The sequence below is a fragment of the Crinia signifera genome, chromosome 3 (assembly GCF_055691185.1).
Source record: "Crinia signifera chromosome 3, ASM5569118v1, whole genome shotgun sequence".
NCBI lineage: Eukaryota > Metazoa > Chordata > Amphibia > Anura > Myobatrachidae > Crinia > Crinia signifera.
Genome location: NC_139219.1, coordinates 246,188,267 through 246,209,229, shown reverse-complemented (window position 1 = coordinate 246,209,229; position 20,963 = coordinate 246,188,267).

Here is a 20,963-nt window from a genome sequence, read left to right as displayed (position 1 = left end):
AGTAGAGACAAGCTACTAGTGTCCATCAAAGGGGGAGAGTTCCAGCTTTTGGAATATACCCTCAGAAAAGCCATTGCGTGCACCACTGCAAGTGTGTTCCAAGCATTCTCAGAGATGCATGGCTGGCTTGTCGACTACTCTTCCATGGCATGTCCCAGGGGTTGCAGAAGGCTATCACAGCGCAGCATGCATTTTCAGTGGGTTGGGAAGGAGCTGGCAATTTGTTGTCACCACAAAGCTGCAGTCCCCACCTCCTTTTTTAATACCTCTGGCTACTACTATTACTACTACTATTACTACTACTACTACTAATACTTCTGCTACTACTACTACTACTACTATTACTACTGCTAATACTACTACTATTACTACTATTACTACTGCTAATACTACTACTACTACTATTACTACTGCTAATACTACTACTATTACTACTATTACTACTGCTAATACTACTACTATTACTACTGCTAATACTACTACTACTACTATTACTACTACAACTTATGACTTTGAGCACTCATATACTATTTATTTTTCTGTTGATGAAACTTATTAGCTGTCCTAAGTGTTCAGTGTTTTGCAAAAAGCAGCAACATCAGTATATCTGGCCACAATATAGACATATTAAATATATATCCTCATAGTATGATTTCAGTCTCTCTCCCCTCAGAAAATCAATCACTACAAAATACTATGTGATGCAACATTTGTCTCCCTAATCAGCTGGCTAACTCCAGCAGATCTAAGCCCGAGTAATTACCAACCAGTTCCCACTCTCTTGGCACCAACAAAACACAGTTCAAGATGGTAAAGTTAAGGGCACCAACTGCTCTGTGTGGGCCCAATAGGGAGGCATAGCCAGACCCATTCCTTGCAAAATAATATTCTCTATGTACAGTGATGGGGGACAGGTGGGATAGCCCCCACTCCATCCCCCTGCCTGGTCCTCTCCAAAACACCCAACCCCTCGGCACAACTATGGCCCTTATTCTGGTTGGTGCGGTAATATCCGCGTGCGTTCGTGCCGCCGATGTTTTGTGTCTGCGCATGTGCAGAGGCGTCTCTGCGCATGTGCGAGCGGAACGCATGAAATGTGTACACTACGAACAGGGGGTGGAGAAGGGTGTGAAGGGCTGTTTGGGCTCATTACCATATGTTTACACCCCGCGTTTCATGGGCGTTCCCATGCAAACGCTGGGCGTACGTATGGTAATGCAGCCGTGACGCACTTGTAGGGGGCGGACATATGACATTGCCGGATGTCAGTTGCCCGCCCAGATCCCTGCTTTTGCACGGAGAAATGCCTGTGTGGTCTGAGGTTGCGGGAGCTGCCTGGCCATTCGGTCCTGCATTCGATGGTCTGCGACCATCGAATGATGGGGGAGGTTCCCTGAGATGGAGGAGGTGTATTCATGAGAAATACACATGCGGTCTGTTCGGACAGCTTCTTTCCGCGTACGGACGGAGTTGGCGATCCGTATGGAAGGCGGGGTTTACGATGCACGGTGCTGGCCGCATATTCGGATCCGGCCTCACCGATCAGAATAAGGGCCTATGTGCAGTAGTAGAACATGATTAATAATGCTCTTCATAAATAAACCACTTTGCAGAACTTCCTCATAGGGCATATGTCAGTCAACAATCTTTTGCCTCACTTAAAAAAAAATGCAATTTATTTTACTTTCACTTACTACTTCATTTACTGTATGCTTTATTTTTATCATTAACAATACCTTGCACCGGGCATTCAACACTCTGGAATCAACGATGTGTTGCAAGCAATATATTGCTTCCCCAAATTACTAAAGGGCTAAATTCTCTTGGCCACTTAATTCTGTTCTAGAATAACAAGTGCCTAAGTAAAAACGATTCATAGAATATCTCTTACGCATTGTCTGAGCTTCTTGGAATTTTCCGATAAGACAAAATAAAATGTCGTCCCACATATATAGGCAGTAATAGGCACGCTTACTAATGTCTTCTGTGGATGTCTGCACAATACAATGTTTCCGCTACATCACAAAGGACACAATTCAATATGGACAAATGTCTCAGCTTAAAGAACCATGAAAGTTTATTCCATCCGTAGTAAAATCTCTTTATGCTCACATGAAGCCTCTAGTGATTTGTGCTGTTGTTTTAGTTGATCTTACCTGACTTGATTCTATGATTTCTTTGGCTTTTTTTGTTGTTTTGTTTTACGTGTGACAAGAAAATTGCAGCTTGCCCTTGACAGTCAGACACAAATTGACTGAACAAAACAAAATAAAACAGTGGAGTAATTCTAAAGTAAATGTAATCAAACTGAAATCCCACCAGGCCTTGCACCTCAGCAGACAAAGGCTTTATTCAATAACACTTTCTCGCTCCTTTTGCAATAGAGTGCCTACTAAAACAAATTGAATTCACTGCTGTATACATCCTCTGCTGTTTCTTTGCTTCCACATATCTTGAGTTAAATAATGTATGTCACCATTTAAAAAAAATGCATTCACCAAACTAAGGGGGTGATTCAGTTTTACTCTGTGAAATCCGAGTTCGGTACGGGGTACCGATGTTGCGGTTCAGCCAAAAATATGCATGTGTAGACCCGCTGCGTGAGTGACCTTGGCGGGTATAACGCTCGCAGTGGTCTTCGCACAGAGCAGAGCAGGCATGGGGTTGTCCAATGGGAAAGCCCAGTATTTCCTGGTCATGCCCACAAAAATGGTGGGATATTTTTCTGGGCATCCCCATGAAAATGCAGGCAAGTCAAAGCCTGCACGGGACGGGCGGCTGAAATTACTTGATGCCCTGAATTCGGCCATGTCCGAGTCCAATAATAGTCAGTCTACATTGATTTTTATTTGCAAATGGGTAAAAAAAATAATTTGATGGTATGCCATCGAAGGATTTTTCTCCTGTTTGGGCCATGTGATTGGATGTGTAAGTGTACACATCCACTCACTTGCAGGCACAGGCATTCGCAAGGCGATGGAGGGTGGCTGTTTGCTTGCCCGGCAGGCGGCGTTTACCTGCTTGCTAAAAAGCAAAAGAACGCTGCTTAGCGAGCAGGACTGAATCAGGCAATAAATGTTTGGTGATTGCACCTATCGACTCTTTTGTGAGGAGCAATATATATTTATTTATTTACAGTTTCTTATATAGAATTCAATATATAGTTTCAATATATACAATTATATAGGCAAACGCGCGCGGGGGGGGGGGGGGGTGTTCTAGTGCCCCATAAACCCCCCTCCTCTTGGAGATTGTGAGCTTAGAAAGTGCTGTACTGGATCTATTATGATTGTGTATTCATGTATTATATGTCTAAACTTTTCCTAACAACTTATCTAATTAAAAAAATTGAAACAGCCTATATTATAGACCAGATGTTCTGTTAAATATTAATACTGTATTCCATACAGAATCCAGTGCATGAAAAGAGTTTTCAGGGCTGTTACGGCTCCCCCACTCTCCTGTACTTACTCCAATGTGCTGCAGAGTGGGTGCCGTATCAGTCCAGGGGTGCCCGCATGTGTGACGCATATTTTCTGGGGTGAGCAAAATGTGTCATATAATTGATGGGTTGCTGCCAAGTCTGCTGTATAATTCATGGGGTGCTGCTAAGTGTGCCATATCAGTCCAGGGGTTCAGTATCATTCCAGGGGTGAGCCGTGTGCCGTATAACACACGGGGTGCTGCTAAGTCAAGCCAGGGGTGCTGCCACTATTTTATTAAAATAATAAAAAAGTGGGTACTTGTTTCCTAGCACGGCGCCACCGATTTTGATTGTGAGCATCGCGTCGGAAAAAATTGCGTTGATCGCATCGCATGCCAACCAAATCGCATTTGATGCGATCGACGCGATTTGGCATTCATTTAAATGTGAAATGACCCAAAACACCCCATTGTAATAGAAACCCCCCTGATGTTTGAAATGGCCCCCAATTTTAACACCACCCCGCTATAGACGCCAACCCGAAGCGTGGCGAGCGGCGGCGGTACGCGTCCTCCGACCTTTTCATACCCCTGCTATCCACGTCGGCGTGGAGTTGACAATAGATAGTGTGGCGAGCGCAGCGAGCCACCGAGCCTGAAGCGCGGCGAACGCAGCGAGCCCCGCCAGGGGACGCGGATACCTTCACAGGTATCGCGGCCCATCGCAGGCTTCACAGGTATCCGTGTCCCCTCGCGGGGCTTGCTGCGTTCGCCACGCTTTGGGCTCGGTGGCTCGCTGCGCTCGCCACACTTTCTATTCTCAACTCCACGCCGACGTGGATAGTAGGGCTATGAAAAGGTCGCTGCGCTCGCCACGCTTCAGGTTGGCGTCAATAGCGGGGTGGCGTTTAAAATTGGGGGGCCATTAACAATGCTTTTTCCACATATTCAATGTTAAATGGGCCATATCGGCCCATTTAACATTGTCACCTATGTGAAATCGGGTTGATCGCATCGCGGGCCATTATAATGGCCGCGACGGACGTGATCAACCTGATTTTCACTTTAACATTGTTCCCTATGGGGAAATCGCGTTGATCGCGTCGGTCACATCGCGGCCCCTTATTAGGGGCCGCGATGGACGCGATCAACGCGATTTTCACTTTTACCGGCAATTGAGCCAGTTAAAGACAGAAAATCGGGTCCATCGCGTCCATCGCATGCCTTAAGTACCTTAACTTAAGGCATGCGATGTACCACGACGGGCGCCGTGCTAGGAAACAAGTACCAAAAAGTGTTTTCTTTTTACTGCAGGGGTGTCACCATGTGTTCCGCCATCTGTGCCGTATAATTCCATGTGTGCCGCCATGTGTGCAGTATCAGGACAGGGGTGCTACCATCTGTGCCATATAATTCCTGGGGTGAGCCAAGTCTGCCGTATAATTCATGCGGTGCTGCCAAGTGTGCTGTACCAGTCCAGGGGTCATGCTAAGTGTGCCATATCAGTCCAGGGGTGATGCTAAGTGTGCCATATCAGTCCAGGGGTGCTACTAAGTGTGCAGTATCAGTCCAGTTTTTGTGCCGCCCACTTGTGTGGCTTAGCATAGTCATCCAGCTACCTCGTGCCACATTTTGGCCTTCATTGTGAGGTGTGAGGTATTCAGGATAGACTGGAATTCAGTGGACATTAATGTTATTGAGGTTAATAAGATCATAGGAACAAAAAATAAATAAAAAAATTCTGCGATTTTAGCAGTTTTTATGCTTTTTCAAATAAAATCAGGACCCAAAACCCGGAAGGGTGGTTTTGGCAAAACCCATTAGAACCCAAAACCTGAAGGTAATCCAGAACCAAAACCCGAAAAGTGTCCGGTGCACATCTCTACCTTTAACTCCTTGTTAGTTCCTTGCTCTATAAAATAATGGAAATGGTTGGGAGGGAATAAACAAGTCTACCAAGAACTTAGGTCACTTTTCTAAATACAATAAACAAAATCTGTAATTTTAATCCAGTTTTTTTATTCTTTCATTTACCAGTGCTACCTATCTCTACCCGTATTACTGACTAATGAGGATGATGATATGCAAAGATACACAATGTTCATTATTTTCTAATACTGTATGCTCACTATCTGAAATCAGTTAGAAAATAACCAAAACCACATACAGATCTATTGAAATACTTTTTATTACCTTATTTCTTCTTTTCAGGAAACGGGATGGAGCTCAGAGGAGATAAATCAGCCGCTGATCCGCAGTCATTGAATTCAGAAAATATTAAATCCAAGTTGGCACCTTCAGATTGATGATGTTTGAAAATGAAAAGCTACAAAGAGTAACTGTTTCTCAGCTATTCGTTTCAGTTCATCTTATTGCACTGCAGGCAACGCAGGAATAGGAAAGTTATAGAAGGAATATTAGACCCTCCAACGTGACCCTTTCCACCAGGTACAAAATGCTCTGCTCCTGGACTTTGCTCTAAATTTACAATTACAGTCACATGTGATGAGACAGGTGTTTTAATATAGGTGACGTGCATAATTTAAGTGGGTGCAGAGAGTTTTGTACCCAGTGACAGGGGTAACGTTGGAGTGTCTTATATATTACACTAAAATAAGTCTGCGGGAGGAATGGGATAGGGTTAAAATACCAGGATCCATTGGCATTCTAAGCATTGGGATCCAGACTGTAGGTATTCTGATATCATTTCATTCAAATTATACTTCTGAATACAGGCAAATGTATACTGCCGACTGATTCTGCATTGTGCGTGATCCCTTCAACACTGTACATTGCCTGGATGAGAATACCCCACCACTGTCCAGTTATACCTCTTTAGTTGCAAGTGGAGATGCACTGAAATGTGCACAACCCATAGTTATGTATGATTAATTCCAAAGCAACAATCCCTCCCGGCAAATGGTAATAATGTACGCTCATCTCTGCACCAGCCACATAGTTCTTTATTTGCATGATGCGTGACTTATATGCTGCTTTGCTTGGAGTAGTTTAAGCAAGCAGCTTCTCTACAATACTTAGGGGAATCCCAGTGATGTCAGTCACTTGGGACTCCCCTTAGCCAATCAGGGTGGAGCTGTAGGTGAGCTCTGTGCATGATAGGCTGGCTATGTACGGCTTCATAGAATGCCATGTTATGAGATTAACATGGCAGTCTATGGATGGTTCCCACCCTAGGACTTCATGTAAAGGTTTAAGATGGAGTCCTAGAGTGGGAACTGGCTAATCAGCCAGACTGCAAAATTAATTGGGGTCAACAAAACCCAAAACTTTTTATTTTATTCTTTATTTTACACATTTAATATCAGCCCAGAGATGACGGGGACAGCCCTGAGCTTCAAGACAAAAAAATGAGAAAGATACTCTGCACACTTACCACTCAGTATGGTGTGGCACCCAACATACTAGTGAACAATAGATAAAACAAACTGGTTAACAAAATGGAAAAAGTGCTCACAGTCTGTTTAAGATAGTCCTCTTTGTATAAAAATGGATGGTTCCATCTTCTAACAGTTCAAATGTTTTCTCAGGTAGGACTCGGGAGTATATATAGAATGTATGTATCAGTGATAGTGCACTAAAAGGTCTCACATGCAGCTTAACACTTCATGTAGTGCAGTGGTTCCCAACCTGGGGTACTAGTACCCCTGGGGGTACTCTGCAGACCAGTTGGGGGTACTTTAAAATAAAATTGGTAATGGCGGAAGATGAAAAAAAGTATTTTGATGGCAGAAGACGACCCATTACTATGGAGAAGAACCATGTTGTGTCACTTATGGTTCTGTCTTCAGTGTCATCAGCGTCTCATTGTGCTTTTGCCTGACCAGCAATCCAATGGGAGCTACCCGCGCTGCCCTCAGACTTTAGCGATCATCTGCCCTGTGCTGACATGGGTGGAAGAAGCAGCAGCATTAATCCTACAGGTGTATGTGGGAACCCTGGAGACAATACACAACCAGCAGCCAGACACGGAAGGGCACGATTCCTGTCCGCTACTCCTTAATATAAGGGCATGCATAAGGATATGCATACCGCTTACTTACACTCATAAGTACTGTCTATATTTTAAATTGAGAGGAGGGGGTACTCATCAATGAAAAGCCTAATCAAGGGGTACGGGAGAGAAAAAAGGTTGGGAACCACTGATGTAGTGGATGTCATCTGCTGTACATTCACACAAAATAACCATAAAAATAACGTGAGTGTCCAGCGCTCCCGGTGTTCCCAAAAATAACAGCACCAAGGTGCGTATTTAAAAAAGAGAAATGGCACCATGCAGGTATATGTCCTGTTAGCAACCAGCAAAGTTGTCCCCTTATGGATGGATTCATATAGCCATGTTCATCTTTCACAACCCAAACTTGAAAAGATAATACAGAAGAGAACAAAAATGAAGGAGTACATTTATTTCATAAATGGTTTAATATAGATGTACACTTAATTAATACGAAATGCATTAAGCGTGAGTTATATCTTTGGAAACTTTTAACCCCAGGACTAGAAGCTGCCTGCGATGGACACCATGGACTTGAGGATGCTGTTTTGACGATATTAAACTTGGATGTTTGTAAGTTTCTACCTATGAAGGTCTAGTTGAGATATTGTGTGAGTTATGCTTATTCATATATCCTAAAGAAAGTAAATAACACATTGGTTGGGCTGGAAACTTTGGTTGGAAGGAGTGTGTTTGATATCATAGAACACATGTTTCACCATTGTAGTTACATAAGGCGCCCATAACTTATTGTGACTGACCTTTACCTTAACTTAAGGTAGCTTAACCTAAAATAAATCACACCGACACGAAATAAACCACACAGACGATAAATAAATAGACGGACAACCAAGTGCTAGATTTCAAAAAGGTCAACAAGCATATATGGATTGACATATTTAAGTTAACTTTAAACTAAATTTGAGTTGTAATTTTAACTAGGTTTTAAATAAGCTTTGGAAGATGGCAGAGAGAAGGTAGCTACCAACGCCAGCCCCGTCAACTCGAACTTATCCAAAAACCAAGGACGGCTCATAACCTGCATTGTGCGGGACCCACCACCCTTTAACCTGGCATAGTAGTGAGCGTTCCCGCACACGAAACACCCTTTTGTCCACCGCATGGAAAGGACATGCTTGCTGTCCTACCAAAAGGGGGTGCCTCAAAATGACCTCTTATGCCATGCTTTGACCGCTGGCTGGTAGCGACTTTCCGCCAATCTGGCTATAAAGAGCTGCCAACAATCGCACCCAAAACTGAAATGGGTGCCAAAATTCCAGAAAAATCCAGGGCTGGCGGGGTGGGCTTCCAAAAGAGGAAGAGGAAACCCATCACTAGGAATATATACTCCTTTAAGGTAAACTCCCCATAGGCTGCTTCCCTATCAGTAGTAGTAGTAGTTTGTTTATTTAAAAGGCGCCACAAAGTGTCCGCAGCGCTGTAGATAGCAAACCAAAATTTTTTTACAAGGTAACGTAAGGGTGTGATGATAAAATACAGCATAAATAGGGGTATAGCTGGTAGAACTAAAATCAGCATCAATTCTGAAGTAGGTGTCAAAATTGTCGAGGAGACTGAAGATGAAGTAGAGGAAAAGAAGAACAGGGCAGTAGCGCTGGTGAGGTAAAGAGGTAGTGTGAGTACGTGAGGAAGGAGGTCCCTACTCATAAGAGTTAACAGACTAATGCTGGGTACACACCAGGACGACAAGGGTCCGATCACATCAATCTAGATCCAATTCCGACCGATTGTAGATTGTGTGGTGATTGGGCCCTTTTCTGTCCTGTTGTGATTGGATTCCGATTGGATGCGCGGCCCCGTGGGTCGGTCGGTCGTTAATCAGATCCTAACTGCAGCAGGTAGGATCTGGACACGACCATACACCCGGGTGCGGGACGCGATCGGATCGGTACCGCTCACGGTGCACATCGTGAGCGGGTTGTGCGCTCCGCTTCATCGCGAGCGGGTCGGACAAGACACTGACGATCCGCTCACCATGTGCATAGTGAGCAGGTCGTCCTGCTGTGTACCCCGCATAAAAGGAGGTGGGAGGACGAATGAAAGACAATAGGATAAGTAGGCAGGATAGGAGGAGCGAAAGAGGTTAGGAGGAGGAAAGATAGGCTAGTCGGAAGAAGTGGGTTTTGAGGGAGCATTTGAAGGAGGTAAGGGATCACCAAGCTACCACAGCACAACCCACCTGAAACTGAAACTAGCCTTACACCTGCTTCTCCCTAATTGTCCCAAAAGATGTGGCGTGCTTGTGCAGCCCTCAGCCAGTTTAAGAAGAGAAGTCACATTTTATCAAACATTTCCAACACTTGGGATGTGCTCTGTATTATAAATGTAGCAACAAAGTAACCAAGGTTACAAGTTTGATATGAGGTGTATTTTCTGTATAGCAGCTGCTTGAATTTTGAAGATAGTCAGTCCTCACAAAAACCAAAAGTACACAATTATGCTAATGAGGATACCACATAAGCATAAAAAGCAGCGCTGGGCAGGTTTTAAAAAAATAACCAAATTTTAATATATAATCATAAAATAGATTATATAAAATACACAATCATTAAAAAGATACAACAAAATCAACCAGCCTGAGGTGCTGAATAGCCACATCTAAATGTAGTTGGCCTAGGGGCATATATTGCAGCCAAAGGCTGATTGATTTTGTTGAGTCTTTTTAACGATTGTGTATTTTATTTAATGTATTTTATGATTACATATAAAAATCTGGTTATTTTTATTAAAACCTGCCCAGCGCTGCTTTTCATGCTTATGTGGTATCCTCATTAGCATCATTTTGTACTTTTTGATATGATTAATGTGCCCAATATGTGATTGTCCTATCCAACAAATCGAAGGACATATCAATATGTGTACTCAGCTTAAGTAAAATCAAAACAGTAAATTTACTTGCATTACATTTTTCTGCCACCAGGTGGCACATTAATAAAATTGTGCTAAGAATGTCAGATGAATAATAAGTATGCAGCACACATGTGTACTGTGCTTTGTCAATCAATTTATTGTGTTCTCATCACAGCTTAAATGAATCAGCAACATCTGCCCTTTGACAAGAGGTAAGATTCAAACAGTTGCAGAAAGAATCCTTTCAACTCAATATCTGAGCATTTCAGATGATTATAAGTTATCTCTGTTGAGACTTCAGATACTTCACAATGTAATATTAAACTAAATGTTTACTCCAGTTTTATCTTGGTTTAGTTTCAACCATAACAGGGAAACAAACCATTAGCATGGGTTTAGCTGCTACAGTGGAATGCAACCAAAGAGCATCGCCTATATAGTTTAAGCTTCCCTGTCATAACAATGGTTCCAGTATAATGGACAGGTGTCCCTGCTTCTTGTATCAGGGGAGTACAATAAAATATGAACCATATTTTTAAAATGTTTAAAGCACTATACAGTTCACTAGTTGTAACACTGATGGGGTGAAGTTTGGCACAGGGAATGTGTTCCCACTAATGGGGAGGAATTCTGGGTCCAGCTCCATTCAAATACAATTCTTTCAGTATATTTCTCATTGGATCCAATCGTCTTGTCATCAATTCCATTCTTCTTTATGGATACCACTACTCAAGTCTTCATCACCTTCACCAAGCGAAGCAACCAACTTCAGTATTCTTCATCACCAGCAGTCTCCAGCTAACCTCAAGTTCCCTATACAGTACAAGGACTTTGCTTTATTTACCATTAACTTTTTCTCTCAAAAGCTGTGTACACATGGGCAAAAATCAAATTGGAGTGTGCACCGGCGATAAATAGCCGGGTGCGCGCTCCCGTTTTCAGCCTCTGAATGGTCGCTGGTCGGAGGAGCATGTTCCTCCGACCAGCGACTTCCCCTGCCTCTTCTCCCGGCAATGTGTCATTTTCATCAGCGACCATCTCTGGTCGCTGATAAATACGGGACACTGAGCAATATGATTGCTGAGCAATATATTGCTAGCAATATATTGCCAGCGCTCATATTGCCCCGTGTGTACACAGCTTTAGAAGTATTTGAGTTCTGCCTGTTTGTTTTTCATTTATGAAAAAATCCTTCATTAAACCTGCCCATTTTATCCCTTCATCTTCTGGTCCATCTGCAGTTCCTGAGCACCACACGACACCATCAATCCCTCTCCTGTGACAAATCCCTTTTTCATTTTTTGAATATTGATACTACCTCTGCTATTCTCCAGTCTTTCGGCACCTTACCAGATGAAAATGAGTTCTCAAAAATGTAATACAGAGGGTTTGCTAATTCCTCCTTTAATTCCATTAGTACCCTAGGATGAATCCCATCCGGACCTGGGGATCTATATAGACTGGGGTACAGCACTGCACTCACTCGGATTCATTCAAATAAAGACGCCACACAAATTGGCGTCAGGTCGACGTTTCGGATGCGACTCCTTTATCTAGACATATATATATATATATATGCAGTGGCGGATCCACCAAGGGGCGACAAGGGGCGTTTGCCCCACACTCCAGGTGGGTGGTGGGTATTAGGCAGGGGGTCCAGGCAGCGCGTCCCTGGGGTCCGGGCAGCATGGGGCAGGCAGGTCCCTACCTAACTATTTCCCATCCGCTGCAGGGATGCCCTGCTCTCTTGTCACACTGTCTCTGGGAGGACCTACCCTGCTCTCCCCGCCTGATCACCCCATGTCCCAGGCACCATGAAGAGGCCGTGCTCGTGCAGCAGCGCCGATGGGCAGCGATAATAACTACTCCAATTAGTGCTGCGGGGGGAGGGGGAGGTGAGAGGAGGGGCCCCCCACAATTTTTGTTGTCCAGGGCCCCCACAGTCCTTAATCCAGCCCTGTGTATATATATGCACAGGAGATACGGTCCTTGGTTGACATGTCTTAAGGTCGACATGCAGGAAGGTCGGCATGGGTTAGGTCAACAGGGTCACTAGGTTGACATGGATAAGGTCGACAGGGTCATTAGGTCGGCATGAGGTTTTTTACTGTTTTTCGAGCCAAAATGTGCCGACAGGCGATATTTCATGCCCTACCATCCACTAGGGCATGGTTGGAGACTAAAATAGTGTGCCGAGCGCAGCGAGGCACTGTGCCTGAAGCATGGCGAGCATAGCGAGGGACACAGTGGTACATTTCAGTGTCCATGTCGACATGACATGTGCCTACCATCCACTAGGGCATGGTGGGAGAGGCGCCTGAAGCATGGCGAGGGGACGCGGTGCTACGTTTTAGTGTTTATGTTGATTGTGTTGATATTCCAGTTAAAATAAAAAAATATAGACTTTTCCGATATTGTACTTACCCTGTCGACCTAAAGTCATGTCGAACTTCCTGCATGTCGACCAAAATGCATGTCGACCTAATGTTGTCGACCTACTGCTTGTCGATTATAATGCTGGTGACCTAATGATCCATACCCATGCACTGCATACTGTATTATATGTAGTATATCTGGGCCATGTACTTCTTATATACTGTATACACACAGCATATTCTATACAGTATATCAGGGCCATTCTGAGACAAAAAATATATAACAGTTTGACCCCCAAATGAATCAATGAGTTGGGCATATTTCAATTTAAGGGTTTAATCAGGTTGCAAGAATGAACACTAAGGACAACATACATTACACGTACATTACGGGCCTTATTCTGATTGACTCGCAAGGCTGCAAAATTCACAGCCTTGCAAGTCCATCAGATGCAACCCTCCGCCCGCAGAATTAATCAAAATAAGGCCCTACATACATTACGTAGACAACATACATTATTTTCTGTATTAATACACATAGTTGAGCTCATCCCAAAGGGAATTCAAACATGTGCCTAAGTCATACATTTGGTATTTGGTTGGTTCTGTTTGCCTTGGCTTAGCAGCCATATGGGAATAGATACTGTAGTAATGCATTCGTAACATGTTATTAGATAGTGTTTACTGCAGGAATCTTTTTAGGGCAGGGTGCTGAACACAAAGGAGGACACACCTAAGCACACCAGAGTAGAGCCGTGATTACACAATTTGGTGCCCTGTGTACATAAAGAGCATTGGTGCCCCCTCCCTCATAACTGAAGTATGGAGTGTGCATGCCGTAGGCCCCTTACACATTCTGAAACACACCACAACACTACTTATACATTATGTCATGCAGTATTAGTGCCCATTAAAACTATTTTTGCCACACACGTGAGGAAAAAAATGAACACATTGTTTCACAGAGGATTGATTCAATTCAGCTCTATATGAATAGTGTTGGGAAGAAGGTTCAGGAGCCATTAAATTGTCCTCATCGCTAGTGAGATGCCAGTTCTCATGTCTTAAGCTGGGCGTTTAATCACGAGAACCAGATCTCGTATTTAGGCATGAGAACCAGAGCTGTAATGGTGTTTGCCCCACGTTAAAGGCCAAACACAGCATTGTGGCACTAGATGCCCCAGGTGAGGAAAAAAATAAGAAAACACAGTGCCACAATGAAGAAACACAAAATACATTATTCTCTAGTTGACAAGTAAACAAAAAAAACAACCCAAACACTTTGCCCCTTATGTAGTTAAGTAGATAAATAGTTGCTCCAGTTAATAAAGAGGTTTACAGCTGCCCATTGAGTTGACGCTAGTATAACAGCAACAGCGGTTACCTCAGGGCAAAGAAAATATGTCCAATATACAGTGTAACCAGTCCACAGTCAAGGAGGTCATTGGCATAGCACTCACAATATTTACATTGTACAGTACAGTACTTTGAAATTTCCAGGCATACAGGGGTGAGCTGCTCTGTCATGTTACTGGAGTTTGCCAGGGGTTTCATGATGTAGATGGTCCTTAGGCAGACTTGTGTGTTCCTTCTGTCTAACCCTCTTTTGCATATCTGTGAATGCATCATATATTAATGCCGTGGTGTCCCATTGTGCACATCTCTCCCAACACTAGAGCCTCCACAAAACCTGTAAAATTCTGACAAGCCAGCAGTTGGACTGGCCTATATGAACATTGTCCTTTTGGCATTTGCCAAAACTATCAGATGGCCATTCCTGTCCTGCCATATATACAAATTCTAATGGGATCACATGATTTAGTTCAGCATTTTGGGAGGAGCCTAATGTGCTATTTAAGGAGCCTTCATGAAAGTATTTCAGTCAATAGTTGGCAATATCTTTGCAATATGGGCGGTGGTGGCTCTTAGAATTTTGGAGGAGGGGGGTGGCCGCAATACCCCCCCTGCTGCTGCTCTCCCCGCACCTTCCGGTACCAGCCGCCAGTCCCCTGCGCGGGGCCAGCATATGTGCAGTAACTTCATATATACTGCGCATGCGCTGGCTCAAGCCTCCATGGGCTGTCTTTGCAGCAGCCCCCGGAGGCTTAATCAGGATTCTGGGTCCGGCGCATGTGCAGTATCGTTTGCTACACTGCCCATGCACAGAACTTGTTTTGGGGGCTGCACCGATTTTGCACACAGAGAGGCATCCCGGAGGGAGGGAACACCTCCCAATGGGACTGCCTTTGAGTGACTGACAGGTCGCACTTCCAATAAGAAGTCACTGCCAGTCACATTGAAGCCAGAGCAGTCTCACAGACTGTATCTGGTTTACTTAGGCAGAGACAGTGGCAGATTTTACCTGGGAGGGCTGCAGCCCTGCAGCCCATAGGTAAAAACCGCCACTTAATATGGGCAGTATATTTTGTAGCCTTTGGCTGTGAGGCTGGTTTCCAAAATCAGTTTCTGTTCAGCCATTAGCATATTTTCGCACAGCAGATGCGTAAAAAGATGCAGCAGCTGTGTATTCTGTGTCCATCTCTGAAAAAAATCTGTCTCATTTCAATTGGATCAATTGCATCAGGTACAGGGTTGGAACAAGTGCACGCTGATAATGGTGGCAGCTCTTTGTCCAATTATATGAACAAAGAACTGTCAACAGCAGAGACAGGACCCGGGTACTAAGGGGGGATGACCAAATCCAGTGCCCCTCCCCAAAAAAATAGTATGTTCAAAAAATAAAGTGCCCCTGTATAAACACATGTGGTCCTGTGGTCACATTGATATGCACACCTTGGCATATGGGCACTGCCCATTTAATTGCTGCCAACTTGCAAGCAACCCTTAATTGACCCTGAGTAAGTAAACATACGCCCCAGATATTTTAATGCCAGATTGTAGAATATTTTTGTTTACTCAGTGGCTTTTAGGCCATGACATTTAATTTGAAAAATTACCTCTTACATTTTCATTGTCACTGTCCTGTGACTTTAAACTTGAAACGTACGATTTACGTGTGCATGCAGATCAATCAATCATTTTAATATTTTAGTGACAGTATACAGATTAAACATATGGAGGGACATTAGGAAATATATAGAGCAAAAACGAATTAACTTGATTTGAGTGAGTTCATAATCAAATACAAATGTAAAACTTCCAATCAACCTTCACCTCCCAATTGATTGCATATAAAGTAGATGAAATGAAATCTCATCACTGAACATTCTTATCCTCCCAGATACTTTGATAATCTGTACCTGTCTCCTTCGCTAGGTCCGCATTTGTGCAGAAATGAAAGAGTATCTGGTGACGTCCATCGCCCATCTGTTGCTCGTTTCAGACGTTACTTCAGTACATTTCCAGAATTCTTTAAACTCACATTAAGATGCATCGAAACATCACAAATCATAAGTGTGAGGGGTGATCTGGTGTGATTGATGGCAGTTTCATGTGTGAGATGATTTTGATTATGAATAATTTTACCTCCATCAACTTCTGAGTAAGTTGAAATGTGTCCTATTACATGAGATGTCATACAACAGGAGAAAAAGTATGACTGGATATTTACTCTGCTTAATGCAGTGGGTGGCCTCTAATGTATTAATGCATAGTTATTCCAAAATACACAGTGCCCAGCGGGACTCAGAGATGAAGAATGATTTTAGAGGTATCCGTCAGAAAAAAAATGCCACCTAGGAGGTACTGTATTACGTTCAAAAAGGGAAATATATTCTTTAACTTCTTGTAAATGGATCAATACAAGTTATTCTTGGAATATCTTGGAAGATGTGTAACTTGCATGAAGGAGTTAACTAGAGGAGGGTGAAGAAAAAAAATATAATTTAAATCTTTAAGGAATTGTGGACATATGGAAATGGGTACTGGAAAACTAGGAAATGAGATTAAAGTGGTAAGCAATTGCTGGACGGGTTTTAAATGAGAAGAAAGTGACCTTTTGTCTTTTATTTATGAACATTTTGGAAGCTTGTTCAAAGATTTAGACAGATGGTGGAAGGGAAAACTAGGTTACTGAGAAACCTTCATCCTCTATTACTAACCGTACAACTAGATACAAGCACAGTAAAGAAAGGATGTGGATGCATTTGTAAAAATGCAAGGAGAAAATGTGCAATGGCATTGATATGGGAAATCTTTTTTATTATAACATTCTCATAAATATCATATACGTACAGTATTTGCCTTGGTTACTAATTTTTTGTCTCCTGATCTTGGATGTGCAATACATGTATGGGATGAAAAAACACATTTTGAGTGTGTTAGTAAATATGTGTTAGTAAATATGTCTTAAGTATAATTTGTCTCCTACAATTTTGCAGAACATACAGTATGCACAAAATATAATATAACAAAGTATAATAATTGTTTACTATGAGAAACATGGCTTCAAAACCACCAAAAGTGGGAAACAATACATATGCTCAGATGTATGGAAAGGATGTTTACACACATGGCAGCACTCTCTGCCCATAGGGATGAATATCTTGGAATGAAACTGTGTTCTTTTAGTTTAATGTATTTATTTTATAACTATATTGGCCAGCAATACCACCTTAATGCTGATAATATACAAATCTAAATTTCCTCCCTGGACATATCCTCCTCCCTCTCTCTCAAAGCTTTTACTTTTCACTTACATGTTTTTCTGGATGTGCCTTTTTTTACCCTGTGCTCTTCTTCTACATGTTTAAGACTGAACTTATGTGTACCGGATGACCTCACGACTGTCGGGATTCCAACAGTCAGTACACCGATGTCGGAATCCCGATTGTTATAAGCCCAACAGTAGGAATCCCAAATTACAGAGGCTATTCTCCCTTGTGGGGGTCCATGACCCCTATAGAGTGAGTATAAAACCTGTGGCAAGCACAGTCGAAGTACCGGCAATCAGGATTCCGACCTCGGTCTAACGACAGTTCGAATACCGATTGTCGGACCCCCTTACCACACCCAACTTTATTGTGTCCCACCACCCACAGCTAACATTTTCCTTTCCACATCTCTATTAACTACAAAAACAATGTCCCTTTCCTGTCACACAAGTAAGTTTGCTGCCTGGGGGGGTAGATGACCCAGTAGGGGGTATATAACTACTCTGCTTGACAATAAACATACGTAAACTACAGTATCCCCATACTGTTGCTTCAACTTCTGAAATATCTCTGGAAACCATGCCTTCCTCACCCTGCAGGCTGCTTGCTTTCTTATTCATGTCCATCTCCTACCTGGACTGTGGCCACCTAAACTTTTACATACATCATCAATGTTTCTGCTTATCTAACCTTGCTATTGCATTGCTCTGATTCAACCTCACTGTCTCCTAAGTTCCAGTTTAAACTCCTCAACCTAACAATCAAATCACTTGCCTTTCTCAATTTTTTACTTCACATTAATCAACATTCCCTCTCACCCTCTCCATCCTTCCCATGGCTACTGAGTTGCCTATTCGTTGTTCACATCCTCCAAATCTTCATCTAAAACTTACCCTCTGTTGCTGACTTCCCTATCCTATAAGACTGTCTAACATGGGCATTATTTTAACATGCCCTGAAAATGCAACTGTTTATTGAAGCCTAAAGCTCTCCTCTCAAATGTATTTCATGCCCACCTGTTCTTCCTTCTCTCTTCCCAGTTCATCTCCCAATAATATTCCCCACTCCACTAGACTGTAAGCTCTTATGAGCAGGGCCATCCACCCTATTGTTACCTGCCACCACTTACCCATTTTTCAGTGTGCCCCACTCACAGTCAACACAGGCTGATTGAGTACTCACTAGGATCACTTAAGATGTGACTCTTTAATTATCACTGTGTACAGTCTGTTTAAGGGTTAATTATACTGAATTGTGTATAATTGTAAATATTCACTATACTGCACTATGGATATATGGATGTGCCATATCTCCAAAATATATTAAGAAAATTAATAATAACACAGAATAAGTGGCCTTTGGGGATTTCATTATTTTATTCCAGGTCCATCTGACAGACAAGGACAGGCATTTGTACTACATAGCACCAGTGTAGACACTGTAAGGCTGCCTACCGAACATTGAGTAAAATGTAATAGGATGAGAGATTCAGAAAGTGAGAGGTTTGGTATGAAATCTCCAGGTTTTTTAAAGCGGCAATCATTTAGACTTCAAAATCAAACTGGTTTTGCCATGTAAGTGATTGCCGCTTTAAAAAAAACCCTGCAGATTTCTTACCAAATCTCTCACTTTCTGAGTCGCTCATCCTATTACATTTCACCCATGATTTCTACTACCAATATCTACAGTACTTCAACTTCTGTCATTTATGTTGTTATTAATTTTAGCTATCATACCTTATTAAATAATGGTTAGCACTTATGCTGGTACAGGATACAAAGCAACAGAGAGTTAAATGGCAGAACGTAAATAAATACCATATGAGGTTCACCATAAACATGTGTTCTTTTTCAGTTAGTGTTAAAATAAGCAGGCTATGTGTGAGCTATTGTTTCAGAAACATTCAAGAGAGCTTGTCAAAAATTACCTCTAGGGCATAATGTCAAGTCACAGCTGCAAAGACAAATGCATCTTATCATGTAAAAGTTACAGATACATAAGAACATTGTACAAAATCATTGGAAAGATCTAATCTGCTAAATGTAGACTTTGAACCAGTAATATACACTCAAGTTAGAAAGTCATTACTAGTGCAGGTTATAGTAAATGTAAATAAACCAAACTCAAGACACAAACCAGTCAGAGTAACGATTGCTTTCTGTTTCTATTCAAGACAAAACAATAGTTCCTTCATTTATACTTAATATATATTTTTTTTTTTTACACATGACAAAACTCTCATGTTCATACATGACCTGTTATTATATAAGGATTAATCAACACAATAGCCCCATGCCTGTTGGGAATGGATCCCCGCAACAATATATTATGCTCAATACTAAGCACAAGGGGGTTTATTCTAGTTCATTCTTTCTGACAAAATCCTTCTTAGATGGACAAATCCATGTGCACTGCAGGGGGGCAGATGTAACATGTGCAGAGAGAATTAGATTTGGGTGAGTTATTTTGTTTCTGTGCAGGGAAAATACTGACTGCATGATTTTACACTTCAATATAGATCTCACTTTGAAGAAAAACCCCACCTAAATCTAATTCTCTCTGCACAAGTTACATCTGCCCCACCCGCAGTGCACATGGTTTTGTCCATCTAAGAAGGATTTTGTCAGAAAGAATGGACTAGAATAACCCCCAAAGTCCAAGCAATACTAAGATTTAGTTCAAGAGCTGACACTCAGTGAATGCTCACTTTACCTATGTATTTATTCAGTGAATTGATATATATTTCTTGTGTTGAGTTTTATCCCATTGCACTGTGCTACGGAACCCATGTGGTATCTAATACATAAAAGATAAAAATCATAAAATGTAACAGTTACTGTGGTACTTGTGTAGTTTCACGGCGCCAGCATGGCGCCGTTCGTCTGAGTCCCCTTGCGGGGCTCGCTTCGCTCGCCCATGCTGCGGGCACGCTATCTAAAATCAACTCCATGCCAACATGGATAGTGGGAGTATGAACTATCCATGTTGGCATGGAGTTAAGTTAGTTTATTTTAGATAGTTTGCCGAGCGTAGAAACCGGAAGTAGCATGCTGACGCCGTGAAACTACACAAGTACCGTTACTGTAAACATTTTCTTTCATACATTTATTCTGACAAGAGAATTCTCTAATAATTAAAAGGCAGAATGTTATTAAATGTGCTTTTAATGTGAAAATAAAGTTAAAATGCTCGGGACCAGATGTATCAAGCTTCAAAAAGTGATAAACTAGAGCGTGATAAACAACCAGCCAATCAGCTCCTAGCTGCCATGTTACAGACAGGGATTGAAAAATGACAGGTAGGAGCTGATTGGCTGGCTGTTTATCACTCTCCACTTCATCACTTATTGAAGCTTGATACATCTGGCCTTTACTGAGTAAAATTTTTTAAATGCTGTAACTAACAAATAGATATTGATATTATGATATTATACACTGATGTTATCAATATATTAGATAGCACAGAGGTGAAGTTGGTAGATACTGGTGAAATAAGTCCAAGTAAAAATTGTGTGGTGTTGCCAATTTATTAATAGCCTTGCATATTTGCAGAGGTATTTGCCAACAATTTTTATTGTTGTAATGTTTTTTATTTTATTTAATTGTAAAACTAGATTCAATCAGTGACAAAATTAAAGCTAGCCCATGTATTCATAAATAAAATAGCCAA